This window comes from Atta cephalotes, assembly GCF_000143395.1.
Source record: "Atta cephalotes unplaced genomic scaffold scaffold00010, whole genome shotgun sequence".
Taxonomy (NCBI): Eukaryota; Metazoa; Arthropoda; class Insecta; order Hymenoptera; family Formicidae; genus Atta; species Atta cephalotes.
Genome location: NW_012130074.1, coordinates 4,120,442 through 4,126,314, shown reverse-complemented (window position 1 = coordinate 4,126,314; position 5,873 = coordinate 4,120,442).

Genomic DNA, 5,873 nt, shown 5'->3' with positions numbered 1-5,873 from the left:
TTTTTATTATAATTTAAAAATAAGGATTCTACATTGAATATATCTTCTTTTTAAAATATTCTTCGATGTCATTTATAAATATTCACTGCGATTCCATCGTTTCCAATTTATAGAATTTTATTAATTTTAGCGGCTAAGATTCCGAGCAAACGATAAAATGCATTATATTAAGTTTTAAAGTAAAGTTATAAGATCGCAGTAAAAATTTTAAATATAATTTCAACCGTATTATTATCGTAAAATACCTTAAATCTTAGAAAAACTTTATTATATACTCACGAAAAAAATTATATAAAAATCTACAATGAATTGTTGAACATTAGTAAAAATGTATGCAGTTTTCTTAGACATGTATCTAGTTACTAATATTACTATATCTAATATTACTGTATTCTCATTAATTGTGCCAATACTGAGTACGAAATGAACAAGAACTTAATAGAATTTTAGTGATTGAAATAGTTTTCCTGGTAAAAATTTGTACAATTTAGATAGACACTGCCCAGTTATTGTCTAGTATTAATAGATTAAATTATTAGTTAAAATAATGAGTAGAAACTGAACAAAAACTGAATAAAGTTTTATTTAATTTACTATACAACATTTGGGCTGATTTTTTCAAGATATTGTAATAGTAATTCAGTTGATAATGCATCAAATGATGTGCATGTAAAAGTTAAAAGTGTTAAAACGAGGAGTAAACCGCTGATTATTTGATTATTTAAGAATCAGTAGGAATAGATTATAACAGAGCAGACTATTATTATGTTTTATTATCTAGCCAATTAACATTATTATCATTTTTTTTTAAGTTAAAATTGTTGAATATTCTAATTATAATACTATATATACTATATATTTATTATACGTTAACAATCAAATATCTGTAGTATCTGTACAGATTTGGGGCATTACTGGAAAATTATTTTATCACTCTAGTCGAATATCTAGGTGGAGTATTTAAGGTTAGGAAATCACATTCACACAACACAGGACATTACTAGGGCATTACTGTAAGAATTACATAAAAATTCAACAATAATACCCCATAATTCCCTCAGCAGTTGATCTCTCGCGTTAAAAGTATTAAAAGATTTTAAAATTGTTTAAAGAATGAATGAACGCATAGAAAAAGAAGGAAAAGGAAGTTGGATGAAATAAAGATTTTAACAAGGCAAAATTTTGTGACAGAAATGACAACTACAAATATTTCATTTTATATTCTTCCTTTTAAACCTTTAATCTTTTTATTTTTCCATTACCTTACACATCTTCCATAATATTTAGAGACGTCAACGTCTGAAGACTCAACGTATGAAAAATCTAAAATTGAAGACAAAAAGAAAAGAAAGATTTTAAAGGAAAGAAATGTTTCATTTGTCATACCTATCTATATTAGAGAACAAGAAGAAAAAGCAGAGCTATTATTTGATAATTCCGTTAAGAAAAATGAATTAAAAGGGACATCTTTCAAAGAATTAAGGTAATTTTAAAATTTTTTAAAATATTATAAGACAAATATTTCTTATATATATTTTACACTTATTAATTTATTAATTCTTAGAGTCTATGTTAAAAAGGATAGTAAAAAAGATATAAAAGTGCCTGCCTAATATGAATATCTGCACAAATCAACAGATTTTATATCATACTTCTAATGACATTCAAGAGCAAGAATTACTTGATTCATCTACATATGCAGAATGTACTGAAGAAAATTATGGTATATTTCAATATAAAATTATAAAATTTTTTAGAAGATTTTATTTTTTAAGTATTAAGAAGTTATTTCAAAAAATGAGACAGCGTCTGAGCAGAACCAAAATAATTCACAGTTAGAGAAAACTTCACCTAAAACAATAAATAATTTATATATGTTGACATAAAAAAATTTTGTTGCTAAGTAAATCAAGTAAATAAAGTAAATAAAAAATGAAACAGACAAATTTCATATAGATATGATTTCATTTTAAATTTAATTATTTATCAACATTTGTTTTAATATTATATATTTTATATAATATTAAAATCTCGTACGGAATGCAAGAAATCCGGGTTCGATTTCCGACTGAAATAATATTTTTCACTGAGATTTAATTATTTACAGATTTTAATAAGTCACTCAACATTATTAAGATTGTTCTTAGAAGCGAAGAAGCATCAAAGCATTGTTAAATTGCTAGTTTAATTCGTGTTCTAGTTTATTATTGCGATAGTTTAGTAGAATTAGCGTTTCAAGACCGAAAAATCATTTTGGCACGCATTTCGAAGGACTACGTAGTATAAATTTACACAGAATCATACAAGCATTTAAGATCCAGCTAGACCGTTTAAGGCATTATTTATATATACTATTACCACGTATATGCTCCTATAAGATATTATATTGTTTATATATTTTATTTATAATAAATAAATGAATAATTAATAATAATATGTAATATTACAATAATAGCTCCAATAAATAATATTCTAATGTCAAAAATTATGATAATACTAATTTTTTGAAAGAGGACTTTAGTTTATAAATTCTTGTGTAACAGATACCAAGACACCAACAGACGCCAAGAGTCACATTGTGATATTTGCTGATTGGATGGAGTGAAAATCGTATTTTATCCTTCTTTTACGTCTAATAAACGATAAAGATGATGATAGAGAATGACAGTCAATATTATTGTGTCATTCTATTTTTATTGATTGTTAGATATAAAACAAGGGTACGATTTTCATCTCAATCAACCAGCAAATATTACAATCACGTGACTCTTGATGCATCTCTATTATACAGTCTTATGCAATCACATTTAAATAGAAAATTAAAAAGAAATGCAAATGAAATTAATAAAATGTTTCTTTATGCAATTGATGAAAAAGTTTAAATATATATATAAAAATATATATTAAATATATATAATTTTAAATATATAAAGTTTAAATATATAAATATATAAAGTTTAATTTTTAGTTCTACAAAAGTAGAACTAGCTACAGACATGGCAGATGTTAAGAGTGATTTGAAATTTATTAAAAAACAAATAACCAAGATTTGCGGGTCAAAAATGATGCTCAATAAAGGAAACTCTAATTTGTACACTGATACATTTTTGGCAAACCAATAATATTTACCAATTACCAATCTTGCAGAGTTTAAAATTAGAATATAAAATTTAGAATATAAAATTTGATGAAAGATTGAAAAATGATGATAAGCTACGAGTGGATGTGGTAAGTAAAATTTAAATTATTTTTATTTTGAATTATACATATTCCAATAAAATATTTTAACATTTAGAATGATACTCTTAAATTGTTTTCAGAATTGCAAAATTTGTTTAGATAAAAATGAAGTTATTACTAAATCATTAGTGAACATGTTAAAAAAATTTATAATAGCAATGAAATTTACAAGTTCCAAAAAAGTTAATGATAAGTTTTTAATGTGCAATACGTCTTTTTTAATTGCATGAAAGGTGATAATATTTTTATATTTTTCCTTTACACATATTATAAACCATATTGCATTTAATTTATAATAATTTCTTTATATCGATTTTCTTTTTTATATTATAGGCGTAATACTACTTAACAGAAGTGTTGCAGAAAAATCTGTATCGGAAAAGGAGATTTTAAATTCCTTAGGAAAAGTGTTATCAAATGCTCGAAATTGAGATGGAAGAAAACAAGCTAAAAATATCATAATCGCAATATCACCTGCTCAGAATTCAACATGTACATTAGAACATGAAATGGCATGGACATTGTTCTTTGTTAATGAGAACAATCAAATAGAATTTGTATCCGTCAATTCCAATGAAGACGATGAATTGGGTGGCTCAGATATGTGATTCTTTTATATTATTACATATATACATAGCACATATGTATATAATTTATATATATGTAAGTTATATATGTAAAACATAACTCAAATTTTTTTAATTAAAATTTTTTGAAAGAAAATGTAAAAGTTCTCATTTATGCAATCTGAATATAAGAATGAATTTTAAGATTATAAGAATCATAGCGCAGAAAATCTTTATATATATATAAAGGTGTAGTAAAAAGAAATCCATTATTTTTCCATTCAATTTCATGCAAAAATAATGGATTTCTTTTTACTACACCTAATATATATTATGCTTTTTTTAGTACAAAATATATTATGCACAAAAGATTTCCTGCACTGTAACCTTAAAATTTTACAATCAGCAAGCATTTACAAAATATGAAATATTACTAGAGCAAAATTGTCCATTTCATGAGCAATTGGCTTGTTTATAAATCAATTTAATATTCATTATTTATTATTTCTATTCAGTAATTGGATATTCAGATTTTACGCAACTTTTGTAACTGCAAGCAAAGCATTAGGATCCTGATTAGGATCCTAAGTAGTTTTCCTTCTCAATTACTAGACAGAAGTTGATATAACTGTTTAGTAACTGCTCAAAAAATGCATGAAATTTCTACCAATTCTGCGTGCAATATATATCGTTCTAAAGAAAAAAGATATAAATATTTTAATAATATTGCATTTGCTTAATATTTTACTTCATTTGTGATTTCTTTATTTTCAAATTTGTTTTAAATCAGCAAAACAATCGTCAAGAATTAGAAAGTATAAATTCTTCAGGTCAATACATTGATTCTATAAATATATATAAATATATATAAAATTTAAAATATTTACAACTTATCCTTGCTGAAATGTAAAGTAAATAATTATCTATATAAACTATCTTTACTATATAACGAAAAAAGAAACAAAATAACTTGAAACAAAAAACTTGAATAACTTTTACGCAAAATACAAGTATTAAGATTATTCTTTCCTTGATGTATGCAATAATAATATTAGGATTCAATATTGTCGGAAAATCATGTACACTGAAAGAAAAGATTAATTATCTGCTGGTGCAGATAGATAAATTAGATGGTAAAATGGCATAGAATTTTTAATTGATTGCAACAGCAGCCATATTTAGCCAATTATTTCTTTTAGTATATCAAAACAAGTTTATAAAGTTTCAGATTTGATTAAATAACTGCTATCATTCATAAAAATAGCCGACTTTCTCAATTTAGACATTAAGGGCTTAGGATTTGGAGGCTTTAGCTCAATTTTCTACCAATGAAGTAATTTTCAACCAATGAATTTTCTACCAATGAAGAAATAAGAAATTTATTCCTATTTCTTGACTGCAGTATATTTATGTATATCTCTTATCCAGTTGTTACTGAAATTTCGAAAATTCAATTTGTCATATCTCAGCAAAAAAAATGATATCGATTAAAACAATATGAGTGAGTATTTGAAAGGTAAGATTTAGTACTTTCACGTAAAATTAATGCTAATGTTGAGAGAGGATACTCTAAATACGCCAGAAATTCGAGTATACCAAAAAAAGCTTTTTTTACAACTTTAGGTTAGAATATCTCGCAATCGTGACGTAATGAAATAATTCTGTTATCAGATTTCGATTCAACGTGAAAAATTATCTAGGAAATTGTTATTCCGATTTTTGTTTCTTTTTAGACTCTTCATTTCGGAGGCTATGTTATCAATGTCTTCAAATTTAGTAATCTTTAGTTACTAATCGTTTTTCTTTCTTTGGACGTTCTTATTTATATTCAATACGCGAGAGAAAAAGAAAAAAGAGAATTATCATAATACACACACACACACACACACACACACACGCACACATACACACATACACACACACACACACATATATACAGGATGAATTAGAGTCGTTGAACCTAGTTTTTTATCTTATGAAAAAATAATTGACTGCACATTATAATTCAATTAGATATGGTAAGGAAAATAAGGTAGGAAGTCGATTAATTTTCTCATAGAATAAAAA